The sequence below is a fragment of the Orcinus orca genome, chromosome 6, assembly GCF_937001465.1.
Source record: "Orcinus orca chromosome 6, mOrcOrc1.1, whole genome shotgun sequence".
Lineage (NCBI taxonomy): Eukaryota > Metazoa > Chordata > Mammalia > Artiodactyla > Delphinidae > Orcinus > Orcinus orca.
In genome coordinates, this window is record NC_064564.1 from 65,704,150 (window position 1) to 65,721,939 (window position 17,790).

The following is a 17,790-nucleotide window of genomic DNA, read 5'->3' on the forward strand; positions in this document are numbered from 1 at the left end:
AGCTCCCTTCTGATATTTCGTGGGATTAATTCTCAAATAAACTACTTTCACTCAAATTATTGCCTCAGGGTCTTCTTCTGGGCACCTCCAATATAAGTTCTGATTTTTAATATTTGAGAACTGAGGTTTAGAGAGAATAAATGACTTGTTTAAAGTGACATCACTAATAAATGGCAGAACCAGAATAAAAACTTTGTCTGCCTCTCTGTCACTGTCTGTCTGTCTCTGTCATCTCATATCTTTGGAACCCTGAACCTCTAATAAGAAGTCTGGCTACCATGAAGCTGCCATGCCAGAGAGACCACAAAGATTTAGTGCCAGCTGTTCCAGCTGACAGCATCAGCTGCCAGACATGGGAGTGAGGAAGCCTTCAGATGATTCCAGTCCCCAGCCAGCCTCTGACAAGTCTTTGGAGTCACCCTAGCTGACACCATATGGAGCATAGATAAGCTATCCTCACTGAGGCCTGCCCAAATTGAGCTAAATAAATGATTGTTACTATTTTAAGCTATGGGTTCAGGGGTAGTTTGTTACACAGTAATAGATAATGAAACTACATATCCCCGAATCCCCTTCCCTGCATAATTCTGGGTTAGCAAACCACAAGAAACATCTTGCATGAGATTTCAAAGGCAAACGTGAAGTCACAGCCACATTTTTTATGTTTGAAAGGTCACTGCAGGGTACCAGGCTCTCTTGCAGCTCATGTAGCTACCTTGTTGGCATGGAGCAGCAGCCAGGCCCAAAGCTCCTCCAGCTTCCACCTGATCCTACTTAGCAACTCCGCTTCCTGGGCCAGCTGTGTATCTACCCCCATGACAAAGGACACCATCTTCTGCTGGTCACTCCCATCACTGGAGTCAGAGGCTTGGAGTCAGTGAGAGACTGATGCAAGTTCCAGCTCATCCTGCTGACTTTGGGCTCTATCACCAGGCGCAAAGACAACAGCCTCATACAGACTGTGAAACCAGCCCTCACAATAGCATAAGGTCAGATCCCTACAATAAACCTCTAGTGAGTGGTTCTGCTTTTCTTTTTTTTTTTTTTTTTTTTTTGCGGTACGCGGGCCTCTCACTGTTGTAGCCTCTCCCGTTGTGGAGGACAGGGTCCGGACACGCAGGCTCAGCGGCCATGGCTCACGGTCCCAGCCGCTCCGCGGCATGTGGGATCTTCCCAGATCGGGGAATGAATCCATGTCCCCTGCATCGGCAGGCGGACTCTCAACCACTGCGCCACCAGGGAAGCCCGGTTCTGCTTTTCTATTTGAACCCTGACTAGTGCACAAGCCATTACTGAAAGCCTACTGAAATTAAGGCTTTATGCTAAAGGCTTTACACACATGATCTCATTTGGTCCTCACACCAACTACTTCAAAAGTTGGGTTGTAAGTACATAGGGGTTTATAATACAGTTCTCTCTACTTTTGTTTATTTTCAAAATCATCCATTACAATTTTTTAAATCTGCTCATAGATTTTTCTTTCACACTAAATGATAAATGACATATACCTTGCTTTGTAATCACTTCCACAAATACTTGCACTTTAATAATGATAAAATCGTGCTTGGCTCAGTAGTGGATTTGGGGGCCAGAGTAGAAACAGATTCTTCCCAGTCCATAAAGAAAGTTACTCAACATCACACTTCTACCCACTCTGCTATCTCATCATCTCCTTTATTCAAATGATAATGGTTCAGTGGGCTTTTTCTCACCTCAGCCTGGAACTAATGCTTACACCACTCCAATTTTAGGATGAATGTTTGTGTCCTGTGCTCCTCCTTTGAGCTCCCACAATAACTATTCACAAGTACATTTCTGCATATATATCGTCCTTTTTTAAATTAATTAATTATTTATTTATTTTTGGCTGCATTGGGTCTTTGTTGCTGCACATGGACTTTCTCTAGTTGCGGCGAGCCGGGGCTACTCTGTTGCATTGTGCAGGCTTCTCATTGTGCTGGCTTCTCTTGTTGCACAGCAGGGGCTCGATGCACAGGCTTCAGTAGTTGTGGCACGCGGGCTTCAATAGCTGTGGCTTGCAGGCTCTAGAGCGCAGGCTCAGTAGTTGTGGCACACGGGCTTAGCTGCTCTGCGGCATGTGGGATCTTCCCAGACCAGGACTTGAACCCGTGTCACCTGCATTGGCAGGCAGATTCTTAACCACTGTGCCACCAGGGAAGCCCCCATATATATCCCCTTATAACCTCTTGAAACCTGTTTATGTGGCAGCCTACCTAACAATACTTTGTGATCCAGTGAGTGTGAGGACTGTGTCCTATCACTTAAAGCAGAAATCGTCTTATCATTGTATGCCCAGTGCTTAGCACTTAGTAGGTGTTTAATAAGTGTGACTATAATTAATTCTAGTTTAGTAAGTGTGACTATAATTAAAACACACATGGCTAGCCTAAATCAATAAACTCAAACTGTCTAAAACAATGGTTCTCAAACTTTATCATGCATCAAAACTGCCTGGAGGGCTTGTTAAAACACATATTGCTAGGCCTCATCCCCAGAGTTTCTTCAGTACATCTGGGGTAGGGCCTGAGATTTTACATTTCTAACAACTTCCCAGGTGATGTTGATGCTTCCGGCCTAAGGATCACACTTTGAGAAGATTTAAAGAAAAGGGGGGGTGGAATTCCCTGGTGGTCCAGTGGTTAGGACTCCACGCTTACACTGCAGGGGGTACAGGTTCGATTCCCTGGTTGGGAACTAAGATCCCACAAGCCATGCAGCACGGCCAAAAAAAAAAGACATACGCTTACATACACAGAATGGGAGTCCCAGAAGGAGAGCAGAGAGAGACAGGGACAGAAAGAATATGTGGGCAAAACTTCCGAAGTTTGATGAAATGCATAAATCTACACATCCAAATAGTTAAAGTCACTACTTTAGAAGTTGAAGTTTTATTAGAAGTGGAGCCTCCAGACGAGAACCCAGTCCTGGCTGACACCTTGATGAGAACTTTGTGAGGCTGTGAAGCACAGAACCCAACTAAATCATGCCTGAACTCCTGACCCACAGGAACTGTGAGATAATTAGTATGCATTCAAGCCACTGAGTTTGTGGTAATTTGTTACACAGCTATGTAAAATTACTACACTGGGGCTTCCCTGGTGGTGCAGTGGTTGAGAATCTGCCTGCTAATGCAGGGGACACAGGTTCAAGCCCTGGTCTGGGAAGATCCCACATGCCGTGGAGCAACTAGGCCTGTGAGCCACAACTACTGAGCCTGCGCATCTGGAGCCTGTGCTCCGCAACAAGAGAGGCCGTGATAGTGAGAGGCCCCTGCACCGCGATGAAGAGTGGCCCCCGCTTGCCACAACTAGAGAAAGCCCTTGCACAGAAATGAAGACCCAACACAGCAAAAATAAATTAATTAATAAACTCCTACCCCCAACATCTTAAAAAAATAAATAAATAAAAGGTGAGCAGGTGGACCTAGAGACCCTCAGGCCCCTGTCCATCACCAGAGTCCTACGACTTTAAAAAAAAAAAAATTACTATACTGGTTTTCAAACCCAGGTCTGTCTGGCTTCCAAAGTCTGTGTTCTCTCTCCTACACCTGATTAAACGTCTTGTGAAAGGTGTTAACCGAGGAGTTGATGGAGGTGATAGACTTTCCAACTTTCAAGAAACACAAGTCATATGGTCCAGCCTCTCTATGACAAACAGATGCCCCTCTCCCAAGGGAACATCAAAGAACACTGGTCCCAAACCTTTTCAGCACCAGGGACTGGTTTCGTGGAAGACAATTTTTCCACGGACTGGGGGTGGAGGGTGGTTTTGGAATGATTCGAGTGCATTACATTTATTGTGCACTTTATTTCTATTATTATTACATTGTAATATATAATGAAATAATTATACAACTCACCATAATGCAGAATCAGTGGGAGCCCTGAGCTTGTTTTCACTTGCCACTTACTGATAGTGTTTTGATATGAGTCTGCAAGCAACTGATTTATTATACTCTCTGTGCAGTCAAACCTCTCTGCTAATGATAATCTGTATTTGCAGCCACTCCCCAGCACTAGCATCACAGCCTCAGCTCCACCTCAGATCATCAGGCATTATATTCTCATAAGGAGCACGCAACCTAGATCCCTGGCAAGCGAAGTTCACAGTAGGGTTCGCGCTCCTATGAGAATCTAATGCGGCCGCTGATCTGACAGGAGGCGGAGCTCAGGTGATAATGCGAGTGATGGGGAGTGGCTGTAAATACAGGTGAAGCTGCGCTCGCTCACCCGCCGCTCACCTCCTGCTGTGCGGTCCGGGTTCCTAACAGGCCACGGACCAGGCCAGTCCGTGGCCCAGGGGTTGGGGACCCCTGTCTAAGAAGGTTGGGACATTGAACTATAAGACAACACCCTGAGTCCCATTTATATTTAGATGATGACTAGGGACAACCATAACTAACACTTTTAAAGATGCTTATAATTCTCAGAGACACCCTGATTGTGATATTTAACCTCTGTTTTTCTATAATTGTTAAGAGTTAAAACACTGATAAAAGTTGAAAAAGTTTCTGTGCTTGTTTCAGAGCCTTTGGGAGAGGAGCAGGGTGGGGGACCTCAGTCTTGTTTCACAATCATAAACTCTCTTCATTGACTGTGAGAGTGAAAGAGAAGTGGATGATCGGCAGGTGATAAACAATCACAGCAGAATTTTTAAGGCACCAGCTGCCAATCCTTTTTTTGTGTGTTTGTTTTTGTTTTTGTTTTCTGGCCACATCACGTGGCATGTGGGATCTTAGTTCCCCAACTAGGGATCAAACCGATGCCCCCTGCAGCAGAAGCACGGAGTCTTAACCACTGGACTGCCAGAGAAGTCCCACAAGTTGCCAATCTTGAAGCCATCATATCATAATTATTAAATATTAGGATTTATAACTATGAAACTTCAAATGTTAATTGACGCCTAATACACAAATGTGGCATTGTTACATAAATGATACATTCCTGATTTTCTAGGCCTGTCTTAAGTTCCTATATTTTATTCACTATCTCCATCAAATAACACTCATCACTCAACAAATCACATGTTCCAATATTTGATTCAGAACCATCTATAAGACATCTTTCACTGTCTTAAAAATGCTTAACGGGCTTCCCTGGTGGCGCAGTGGTTGAGAGTCCGTCTGCCGATGCAGGGGACACGGGTTCGTGCCCCGGTCTGGGAAGATCCCACATGCCGCGGAGCGGCTGGGCCCGTGAGCCATAGCCGCTGAGCCTGCGCGTCCGGAGCCTGTGCTCCGCAACGGGAGAGGCCACAACAGTGAGAGGCCCGCGTACCGCAAAAAAAAAAAAAAAGTGCTTAACCATAAAAAGGAGTGTATTGATTCATTAAAAGTTAAAGGGTATCCAAATGTCCATTAACTGATGAATGAATAAACAAAATAGAGTATATCCATCGTGGAATATTATTCAACCATAAAAAGGAATGAAGCACTAATACATGCTACACCATGGATGAACCTTGAAAACATTATGCCAAGTGAAAGAAGCTATACACATACACACACACACATTTTGTGTAATTCCATTTAAATTAAGTGTCCAAAACAGGCAAATCTATAGAGACAGAAAGTACATTAGATGGAGACAAACATGGTCATTAGAAAATCCAGACTCATGTTCTACCAGTTTGGCAAACCCACTATGAATAAGCCACCTCTTTCCCAGCAGCATCAGCAAACGTGGAGTAGAGCATTCACTGGCCCTGCTTGGATCACATACTCATTTCTGAACTGACCACGGTTGTCTGGAGGAGTATGGTGCTCTGATTGGCCAAATCTGAGTCACATTCTCATCTCCTTTGTACAAAAAGTAGTATCAGTGTCTCTCAAACTACAAGAATGGAGCAAGAGAGAGGAGTGACTCCCCTAAGGAAAATTAAAGTTCTGTTATCACAAGAGGTAACAGATGATAGATAGGCAAAAACAATACATGACAACTTCACCAAACCCACGCAAAGCCCAAGAGTCTCATTACCTAGAATCTCTTCATGACTTTGTGGAGTTAAAATTTCACAATATGTGGATATTTTCCCAACTCAATTCAATTCCATAAAAATTTATCTAACACCTACTAGAGTACCAAGGTTGGCCATGCCAAGAAATGTAAAAGGATACAGGATAAAGGTCTAAGAATGTAGAGATGAGAAAGACTCAAACCCTGTTTTCAGGATATTCACAGCCTAATCTAGTGATTCTTGACTTTATTGTACAAAAAATTCACCTGGGGCTCTTATTAAAAATGCATACTCCTGGGCCACAATCTAAGATTTTCTGATTTGTTAGGTGTGGGATTGGCTCTAGAAATACGTCTTTAAAAATTCCCAGGTGCTCATGCTGCATGGGGTCCAGGAACTACTCTTTGAGATTCCCTGATATGATGGAGAAGAAAGACATGCAAAAAGGAAAATACAAGGCATCTGAGAGTAGCTATACGACCAATATGAATGTCTGAGCGGTACAGAGGAAGTAGTGCCCTTGTTTAGCTTATATCACACATTTTGCACAAGACGGGGTTTTCAATAAAGGAAACTATAGAATTATATCCAGCCTACTGTGAACGTTTCTGATAATGACGAGCCTGGGGATATCTGAGAGATGAGAAGCTAAGAGCTGGCTTCATTCATTACTTGTAACAATTCTGTATATTTGCTCTCCTGTAATCCCACTGAGCATTTTTAGTGATATTGCAAATGAATTTACCCTTCAGAATTTATCCTACCCTTCAGTACTTTCTTAACTGAAAATCTTCATCCTTATATGTTCCTTTCAAATTGTTTCAACATATAATTTCACCTTTAAAACTAATTTACTATTATCTACTACTAGGGTTCCATTTAGATTGACTCTTCTGATCGTAAGTAAGAAGGCACTTTAACCTCGTGAGTAAAAGGTAGGTACCGTCCTTCAATATATTGAAAACCAACTCTGTAGTCTTTTTTATATTAGGAGAGTTTCTGAGATTATAGTTTTATCACTTTAGGATGTTACAGACCTGTAAAATTAAAAGGAAAAAGGAGACCAATTGTGGTCATTTAAAAATGTCCACAAATTCTCAGATACTCCCTTCAATAGGTAGATCCTAATTAACCTTCCTTTTAGTGTGATTGGACTCAGTGACTCACTGACTCACTTCTAGTGAGTAAAATATGGTAGAAGTGACAGTTTGACTTCTAAGACTAGGTCATAAAAGGCACTGCAGCCTTCTGCCTGTTCTTTCTCTTGGATTTCCCGCTGTGAGTGAAGCTAGTTGCCATGCCATTAGGTCACTCCAGCAACCCTGTAGACAGACCATGTGACAAGGAACTGAGGCCTCCAGTCAACAACCATGTGAGTGAACCATCCTGAAAGAGGAACATCCAGGCTCAGTCAACCCTTCAGATGACTGCAGCCCCAGCCAATATCTTGACTACTGCCTTGTGACAGATACTGACCCAGAATCACCCAGCTACACGGCTCTCAGATTCCTAACACTCAGAAACCATACGAGATAATAAAGTTTGAACCTGCAAAGTTTTGGAATAATTTGTTATGCAGTAATAGGTAGCTAATACACTGACAAAAAAAGATGCCACCCTTTTATTTTAAAGTAAAGGACATTAAAAAAAAACTACCATCTATTATAACCATCATTTTATAAAATATATGATTAAAATATTTTAACGTTTTAATGTGCACAATTTTAACATACCAGAGAAAGAACCCTCATGTACTTATCTACCTAATTCAACAATTATTAATTCACAACCAATCTTATTTCATCTAGACCCACATCTATCCATCCATATCCATCTTAAATTATTTCTAAGGAAATTCCAGACAACATAACGTTTCATCTGTAAATATTTCTAAAAGATCCATATCTCTGAAAGATAAATACCCCCTTTTAAACATAACCAGAGCTTCCCTGGTGGCACAGTGGTTAAGAATCTGCCTGCCAAAGCAGGGGACATGGGTTCGAGCCCTGGTCCGGGAAGATCCCACATGCCATGGAGCAACTAAGCCCATGTGTCACAACTACTGAACCTGTGCTCTAGAGCCCGTGAACCACAACCATGGAAGCCCGCATGCCTAGAGCCCATGCTCCGCAACAAGAGAAGCCATTGCAATGAGAAGCCCGCACATTGCAACGAAGAGTAGCCCCCATTCGCCACAACTAGAGAAAGCCTGCACACAGCAACAAAGACCCAACACAGGCAAAAATAAAATAAATAAATAAATCTACTTAAAAAAACCATAAACAAATACCTTTACAACACCTAAAAGGATAATTTCTTAATATTGTCAAATATCCAGTCACTATTCAAAGGTTTTAAAATTTGTTTAGTTTGTTTGAATCAGTATCAATTGCTTGGTTTCATAGATCTCTTAATTTAATGGCTCCTCATTTCTCTCTCTCTCTCTCTCTCTCTCTCTCTCTCTCCTCTTCCTTGCAATTTCTTTGCTGAAGGAACTATTTTGATTGTCTTTCATGTAGAGTTTCCCACAGTCTGGATTTTGTCGATTGCAGCCCTAAGATGTCAGTTGACATGTTCCTCTGTTCACAGTATATATAATTATATATAAATTGATTTTTTGATCTCAAGTGGGTTTCCTCAGGCTCAGTTTTCTCACTATTGACATTTTTTGACATTTCTCACTATTGAAATATTTCTTCATTGTGGGTAGCTCTTATGTGGTGTAGAATGTTTAGCAGCAATCCTGGCCTCTAACCACTGGACACCAATAGCACTCCCTCTCCCAATTGTGACAACCAAAAACAACCTCCAGATGTTGCTAAATATCTCCTAGGAGTAACTGATATTGGACGACTCAGAAGATTCAGGTTCAAATTTGGAGGGGGCTACGGAACAGGAGGCATACTTTACAGGTAGGATGTGCACTTCTGTCATAAGGCATGAAACGTCTAGATGTCTCTTCTTTTTGCCTGCTGGCAGCCATTGATGAGCACTGCCTACTTACATTAATTCATTAGAGGTTGCAAAATGGTAATATTCAAGTTCAATTATTTATTTTTCATTTATTATCTCAAATATTTCCATAAAGAGAAACTTACTCTCATCCACTATTTGGTTACCTGAGGTGCAGTTCATAGAGGAAAGGTAAGATATGTGTTTGTTCCTTTTCATTTATCTACCAATTTTCAAAATAATGAGCTCTTCAAAGGAGTCCACTGGGGATTTGGGTGTGTGTGAGCCTTTAGGAGCTCATTAAGTTAAACATATTTGATGTGTTTCAATCCATTGCAGTTAATATTCTTAATAATGTTCAAATTATCCCCTCTCTCCAAGATGTGACTCTTGAACTTGGTTGCTGAGGATTTTTGCATTATTCAAGTGTATCCTGATAACTTCCTTGCTTTCTTGGATGAGATGATGTTCCAGCCTCAACTTGTATATTTTCTGTCTCTAATCTGGAATCAACCATTTCCCCAAGAAACTCTGACTTCTTTTAGTGGGAATCAGAGACCATAATCTGGGCACTCTTTGCTACTTTGTCCTTGTTTCTAGGCTTTTTCAGTAGGCAAAGCAGAGAAACACCTTTTCTTTTTTAAGATAAAATATACTGTGAATTCATAGTGGCACTTCCCATTCAAATTCAGGATTCAACGTATTTAAGTTAACTTCATTGTTCTTACATTTGTATCTCTTTGCTCCCACTGCAAAAAAAAACTTGGTTCCCAAGGACCCCAACATAATTACTCATTTGCTTTATCCCACAAAACACTAAACTAGTCTCAGAACAACAATACTAACACCAACAATACAGTTACAGAAAAGAGTTTACAATATTTTTTTGTCCCCAGAGTATACTCCAGGAGGGATGTATAGTGAATTTACTGTGTTTTAAAAGTCTTGAATAGTTCTGTTCTGTGTAGTTGTGCCATCTACTCAATATAGATTTAGGCTTATTTGTTTCATTTTGCTTCCAAGTTTTAGGGATTTAAAAAAATTTTTTAACTTTGTTTCACAATTATATAAAATTTACAAAACATTGTATATATAGAAAAATGTAGCTACTATCTCCATCCTTTCTACCCTGTCCCTTCCCTCCCCCCTATAAAAGACTGATTTTTTAAAAGTTTTTAGTTAATCCGTATTTTGTAAAATATAATTTTATTCCCTCTCCCTTCAGCTTTCTTAGATAAGCAGTACCGTATCACACGGAATTTTCTTCATGTCGGTTTTCAACTGACAAATATATGTTAGAAATCACTCCACAGCAATACATAGAGTTATTTCTCATTTCTCTTTACAACTTCCTTTGTGTGGATGGGCCATTTTATTAAACAATCCACAACAGTTTCCAGGGTTTTGTTATTGCAACACTGCAGCAATTAATAACTCATTTGCACTGTTCCTCAATGTCATTATTTCCAGACCATTCTCTTTCCCAGTCCCTCACCTCTGGACCATTCTTCAGTCTAATAATCAGGAGGACTCTGAATTTGACATGCACTAGTCTCTACTCACTTCCCCTGCCCGCTCCTCCCCACTGCCACCTTCCCAAGCTGGTAGCTGCAGGATTGGAAGCCCTCCCATAGTAAAACCCATAAAAGGCACTTTTGCTGTGACAATCCCCTAGGAGATCAAAACCACACAGAGTAGAAGAGCTCGTAGTTAGGTCTGGGACTAGAATAATAAAAAAAGGACAAATCCCTGAATTTTGCCTTCAGGGAGAAGTACTGGAACAATGGGCTTATTGCATAATTCCAGCCCATTGATTTTGGGGACCAAAGCTGTCTAAAACCAGAGAAGGGAAACGGAGAAGGGAAACCAGCTGTAGGGAATTCCAAGAAACATCAATATGTGCGTACTTCTTGGAGGGAGATCTCCAGTGAGTTCTGGGTACATTTAGTAACTTCTGTATTTACGTATGTTTGGTGTGTAAAGGCAAGTGCTCACCCCAAAGATATTCATTCAGAAGTAGATATAGTGAGTCTTTATTTTTTAGTTAAAAAAATGTTTCCTACTTTTTTCCTGATTTATAAAATACTATACATTATCAAAAAAACGGGAAAACATGAAAAAATATACATAAGTAGAGATTAAATCGTATGTGACAGGTACACATACAATAAAATCTTTCCACATTCAAGAGACAACAGCATGGCTATTAATGGTCATGTTTTATGTAACAAAATTATGGCACAAAATTATTTGTGTCCTTAAACACAGGATTCATAATTTTCAAGTTTTAACTCTCTCCTTTCTGCTAGAATTAAATAATTTATTGTAATTCCTTAATTAATAAACCCGATGACTACTTCATGGCTGACTAAACTGTCAAAGAAGTTTCCCAGTTTGGCTGTTTTCAATGGCCCATAAGAAATACTTATAGTCATTTCAAACTCAACATATCTAAAAACTGAACTCTTCCACTCAAATCTGAGGTTTTTTTCCAGTCATGGAAAAAAACTTTTTTTTTCCTTTTTTTTTTAAAAAATTAATTAATTTTTGGCTGCGTTGGGTCTTCGTTGCTGCACGTGGGCTTTCTCTAGTTGCGGTGAACAGGGGCTACTCTTCGTTGCTGTGCACGGGCTTCTCATTGCGATAGCTTCTCTTGTTGTGGAGCATGGGCTCTAGGTGCACAGGCTTCAGTAGTTGTGGCACGTGGGCTCAGTAGTTGTGGCTCGCGGGCTCTAGAGTGCAGGCTCAGTAGTTGTGGTGCACGGGCTTAGTTGCTCCTCAGCATGTGGGATCTTCCCAGATCAGAGTTTGAACCCCTGTCCCCTGCATTGGCAGGCGGATTCTTAACCACTGTGCCACCAGGGAAATCCCATCCTTTTTCTTTTTAAGAGATGAAGTAATGTTATTTTTCTGGTTCACCAGACTTACAGCATCAATGCCTCTCTCTTTTCTTCCCTACATATTCACAAAGATAGAAATTCTCCCTTTATCTCATCACAAGAAGAAAAAGATTTCCTTTATTCTTTTCTTCTTTTTTAAATTGTATCTTTATTAGAAGATGGGTGTTAGCCAAACCTATTTTAGTTATAATTTCACAACATATGTAAATAAAACTATCATGCTGTACACCTTAAACTTGTACAGTGATGTGTGTCAATTATTTCTCAATAAAACTGGGGGAAAAAAGAACTCTCCTTTAAATTGTCTAGAACTCTATCTTGACACCACACTAGGCCTCATCAACGGGAAACATGTTAGTAAGAGGATTCAAGTTAATGTCCATCCAGCTGCCTCCATTATTCCCCCAACACGTCCTTATGTTTTGTCGGTCCTTTTTCTGAACTGTGTGATAGCTCCTCATTGTTTATTGACTAAAATCTAAACTATTTGACCTAATGTCATTCATTTGAAAACTATTCACTCTGTGCCAGGCATTGTGCTAGGCAGAAAGGATACAAGGATGCATTTCACAAACAAGATTCCCTGCCCCCTGGTGCTGCATCTAGTGGGGGAGACAGACAATAAACTGCATGACAAGATAAGCATGCAGCTTGTGACAGATGCTCTGAAGGAAATGACCAGGGCGCCCAAGAATCACAGGGAGGGTCTACCGATTGGGGGCAGGGGGTTGCTGAAAGAGGAAGTGGGGAGACCAACAAAGAGGCTCCTCCCATGGTCTGGGCAGCAGATGACAATGGTTTGGATTATTGTGGTGGCAGTGGAGAGAGAGGGAAGTGGTCATAGTAGAGATTAAGAAGTAGAAATGATAGGACTTGCTAACAGATTTGATATGAAAGGGAAGGTCTGAATCAAAGATCATGTCTAGCTCTCTGGTTTAAACAATTTGGCAGATGGTAGTACCAGTTCTGAGATGAGGAATGTGAAAGAAGAGTGGATTTGGGGATTAAAATAAGGAGTTCCATGTTGCAGCGACTCAACCATCTAAGAAGATGGAGGAACCAGCCCTAGGATCACAATAGTAACAGCCACCGGGCAACAGGCTCCTGTGACCCCATCACTTAAACCCAGCTCTCCCAGACGGAACCCAATCCTCTGGGCAGCCAGCGGCTGATCCTTATCCCAGCTGGGGACCCAGCCCAGGGCAGCTTTGACAGAGTGGTGAGCTTCTCTTCTACAGCCTCCAGGGCAGGAAGGTGCCTCCCCTGCAGCACCTGCTCCTAACCCTCCCCTGGCTTAAGGGAAGGAGATTTCTCCAAAGGCTCCCACATGCAGCAGGGCCACCCTCTCTAGACTGCTGCGCAACAGAAGGGGAGCTCCTCCCTCCCAACCTTCCAAGGGTAGGATTCCTTCCAGGAGGAAGCATTGCTCTCCACAATTCCCTGTTGATCAGGAGGAAGGTTACCTTCCTCTCTCTGATCTGGAGGATGTGCTCTCCCTGCTATGAGCAGAGAGAGCCAACGTCAGCCCCTCACGGGTCCACGGCCGTCCTGAGGCTGAGTCCTGGCATCGTTGGCCAGTGTGGATAGGGCCTCCGGCTGGCTGGCCTCCTGCCCTCCTCCAGGCAGCCCTCCCTGGACAACATGAGCCAGATCTGCCTCCCTTGATGCATCACTTGTTGTGTTGTGTGGCCCCTGGAACCTGCCCCCAGCTGCTTACTCTCAACTCAGCCACCAGGGCAAGGCCCTGGACTTCCTGGAGAGAAAGATTACTGGTAGTGCTGTTGCGTTTACCACTCAGGCTGCCCAGAATCTGTAAAACATGTTCCCTGACACCCAGGGCTCACTCTGGCCAGAGACCATCGGTGCTGTCCACAGCTGGGGCAGACGTGGCTCTCCTGCTTCCAGGGGACAGCTCCCTTGGGCCCAGACATGCCCTTCCTCCCGGTTTGGGGGAGGGGACACTGGACAAAGACAAGAACATCTGTCACCTGACACTCTCCTTCTTGGTGGTCTCCAACCTCCCGGCCACTGGCCCCATCCAAAGGTGGCTGTGGGCCTACCCCTCATCATGAGGACAACCAAACCCACGTGGGGGATCTGGGAGGATGCTCCCGCCTGCTGCTGTGACCAGGAGCCGGCCAGGAAGTCCCAACTTGCTTAGCTCCCCACCTAATGAGTTTTGAGCTTGACAGTTCAAGGAGGAAGAAGAAAGAGAAAGGGAAACTGTATCTTCTCTCATTCCTTTTAAGCACTTCCATCTAGTTTATGCTGGGTCACTCAGAACTTGAAAGTTCTTCCTACCGTGTCGAAATTACTGTGATGCCTTTAAATTGTGCCTTCCCAATAAGACTGAGACTGCGCTGAGGGCAGGCGTTTTGCTTCTCCGTCTTTGCGCCTACCATCGTGTCTACTGCTCCCCCCGCTTTGCAGAGCGCTGGGAAGCCCCTCCCCAGCCATCCTCCCTGCGGAGAGCCTCAGGCAGAAGCCCCTACCCCGCCCCCCTCCCTGCCGAGGGCTTCCGGTGGAAAGCTCCGTGCTGGGAGGAAAACAGCTCAGCCTCTAGCTCTGGCCCTGCCTGATAGTCTTCCCAGGGCCCCACACCAGCCCTATCACTTCTGTGCACGTGGATGCCCCTGGGGGTCGAGAGGGGAGGCTGGAAAGGGGAGCAAGAGTGGGCTATGGGGCCCCTGGCTTCTAGACTGTGAGGCTCACTTCCAACACCTCGGGAGAATCAAGTATTCAGCCCAGGAGGAAGACTCAGGCTTTCAGACGTTGCATTGCAAGGGAAACGACTTTGAAAGGTTAGTCACATAGGCATTTGACAGTCTGTAAAGGAAACGTGGATGACTAACAGAATTACAGGATGGCTCCACCCTCTTACTGAAATGGCTTATTCTTTTGAGTGCTTTGGGTAATTTCACAACACTTAGCGCTCGCTGGGAGCAGCTTTCCATTAGGAGGATGGAATAGGGGTAATTAGAATATCCTTCCCTTCTCTTTCATTACCTGCTCAGCTTTCTGTGACCAGCCTCTTTCCACTTGTTTTTCTTGTCTAAGTCTTCATGCCTTCAGAAAGCAATTTATTCATGCAAGTGGGACAATGGTAGACAAACTGGGTAGGAAAAAATAAATTAAATTACTCAGCAGTCTAGTCTTGAATTCCTGTAAAACAAAATTTCCCCGGCGTAAAAGCATGTATGTCGTCACAGCGCCATCTGCTGGTATCTGGAATCGCAGTAGCCGAATATTCGCTTTTTATTTGTGTTGCCTTGACCAGTGCTGCCCATTTCACTCATTCATTCGCAGCACATTCATTGTGTGCCTACTTTGTGCCAGGCACTATGCTAGATGCTAGAAGTACAAGAAAGCATGGCCGCTGTTTCGTCTAGTGTGGTCAGGATCCTGGCACAAGTCAGAATCTTCTCAGGAAATTTCTAAATGCAGACTTCTGGGCTCTACCCTGTGAAGATTTTGAGTTGGTGGGACCAAGATAGGTCCCAGGAACCTGAATTTTCAACAAACTTCCCAGGTGATTCTGAAGCAGGGGGTCCACGAATTATATATATAATGATGGAGAAGCAGACAGTGGAATCTAATATTGAATTGTAGCCTGGTAAATGCCACATACTATGGCAGGGTCTACTGGAGGCACAGAGAAAAGATGTCTAATCAGCACAGGGATGAGACTGGAGAAGCCTTCCCAAAAGGTAAGACTCTAGATACACAGGAGTTGATGAGGTGAAGAAGGGGAGCAGAGGATCCAGGCAGAGGGTGCAGCATACGCAAAGGCAAAAGGTCATGAAACTTCGTGGGACTGCAGGTAGTGTGGGAAGCTGGTTTGAAGTGTGGCAGAGTGTCAGAAAATGAAAGGCCTGGAATACTAGGCTAACTTTATCCTAAAAGCTCCAGGGAATACAGAAACTTTTTTTTTTTTTTTTGCGGTACGCGGGCCTCTCACTGTCATGGCCTCTCCCGTTGCGGAGCATAGGCTCCGGACACGCAGGCTCAGCGGCCGTGGCTCACGGGCCCAGCCGCTCCACGGCATGTTGGACCTTCCCGGACAGGGGCACGAACCCATGTCCCCTGCATCGCCAGGCAGACTCTCAACCACTGCGCCACCAGGGAAGCCCTACAGAAACTTTTTAAGCAGGACAATGACCTAGCCAGATCTGCATTTTGCAAAAATCCCTCTGGCAGCAAACTCAGGGTGCAGGACTAAAAGCAGGGCGTCCCTTGGGAAAGAAATGGCAGGACTGTGAGTGGAAGCAATGGCAGAGGATGAAGAGGAGGGAGCAGATGGGGAGGAGTTAAGAAGGTACAGACAGTAGAACCTAAAGGCTGACACACGGGGCAGGCAGCAGGTGAGAGGGGTCCAAGGGTTCTGGTCTGGGTGACCAGATGTCATTTCCCAAGACAAGACACACAAAAGGAGGGACAGGGTTGGGGAGGGGCAGGGAAGAGTAGGAGAGACACAAAAGGGAGAGAGGAAATGGACAGTGTCCCTTTCTAATATAATTGTCATTGCCCTCCTCCGCCGTTTACTGTGTGATCTTAATTCTTCCTTAACCCCACTATGCCTTGGTTGTTTCGTCTGTAAAATACAGATCGTATTAGTATCTACCTCATAGGGTTGTTGTGAGGATTAAATGAGTTAATACATGCAAGGTACTTAACAAAAGTGCCCAACACTTAATAAGACTCAGTAGATGTTAGCTATCGTTCTATTACTTTTTATATATTATTCATAATAATGTTTATTGCCAGATTACTAATTGTGGTAACATTGGGTCATTGCTCCCAATGCTTCATTCCCTCCATGTTTTAGAATTTTACATCCACGTCCTTTGCTAAAGGACTTTGCACTAGGCTAGAGTACATCCCCCTGTTTGGCATCCATGACTTGCTCTGGCCAGTGCAGTATTAGTGACACTGTGACACAAGCAGAGGCTTTAAAGGTGCTTGTGAGGTTTGGCTTGCTCTTTTGTGCTTATGTCATTCACCAACCATGACCTTGTTAGCCACTGGGCCTGGAATGATGAAGACCAGGGAGCAGCCTCAACCCAGAGGGGGCCAAGCCAACCTGTAGACTTGTGAGCAAGAAAACAAATGTTTCTGGTTGTGTGTCACTAAGATATGAGTGTTGTTGTTACAGAGCATTATGGTAACAATTGCAAACTAATACACTGATGTGGGAAAACATTCTCTGGCCAAACTTTTACACTGTTTCAGAGACTTTTGTGTCTCTACACTAGGTTCCTCGCAAGCAGAGGCTGCCTAGGCATCCTAGATCTCTGACAATATACCAGGCCTTTTCAGCCTTTGTCAAGAGTAATCATTTTAGAGGCTTCCCAAGTGGTAGCCACCGAGGGGTTACTTTGGGTGTTTTCATGTCCACAGAAGAGAGGCACTGAGCCGGAAAAGTGGCAGGTGCCCAACCCACTTCTGCTTATACCCTTCCTTCCCCTTGACCAAGCTCAACTCATGGCCCTGACCACAGAATAACCCAACAAAGCTAAATTTAACTGTATGTTTGAAACCTGGGGGTGAGCTCAACTTGACCTCCAACTCTCCTAAGAACAGCACTATTCCCAAAGCCATTCTCTGCATAGATTGGCTACTAGAGTGGGTCTTCTTTCCCTTTGTCAGGAGCTCTTGTATTTGACAATCCATTTGCCCACATGCCATGCAGCAACTAAGCCCATGCGCCACAACTACTGAGCCTGCGCTCTAGAGCCCGCGAGCCACAACTACTGAAGCCTGTGTGCCTAGAGCCTGTGCTCCACAACAAGAGAAGCCACCACAATGAGAAGCCCGCACACCACAACGAAGAGTAGCCCCTGCTCGCCACGACTATAGAAAGCCCGCACAGAGCAACGAAGACCCGACACAGCCAAAAATAAAAAAATAAATGAAATAAATTAATTTTTAAAAAAAGAATGAAAAAAATAAAACTCCATTTCTC

At 43.7% G+C, this 17,790-nt stretch overlaps 2 protein-coding genes across 3 annotated transcripts in view; one reads left to right on the top strand and one right to left on the bottom strand.

The window, feature by feature from the left end:
- The window catches only part of LOC101275108 (tyrosine-protein kinase JAK2), a 375,537-nt gene that overhangs the window by 347,667 nt on the left and 10,080 nt on the right, over positions 1 to 17,790 (bottom strand). For both annotated transcript variants that reach the window (XM_049711311.1, XM_049711312.1), the window contains exon 2: positions 14,835 to 14,940. The gene's annotated coding sequence lies outside the window, so the exon portion shown is untranslated. The remainder of the gene's footprint in view (positions 1 to 14,834; positions 14,941 to 17,790) is intronic.
- AK3 (adenylate kinase 3) overlaps positions 14,503 to 17,790 on the top strand; it is a 41,352-nt gene continuing 38,064 nt past the window's right edge. Inside the window, exon 1 of the mRNA XM_033404387.2 lies at positions 14,503 to 14,629. The gene's annotated coding sequence lies outside the window, so the exon portion shown is untranslated. The remainder of the gene's footprint in view (positions 14,630 to 17,790) is intronic.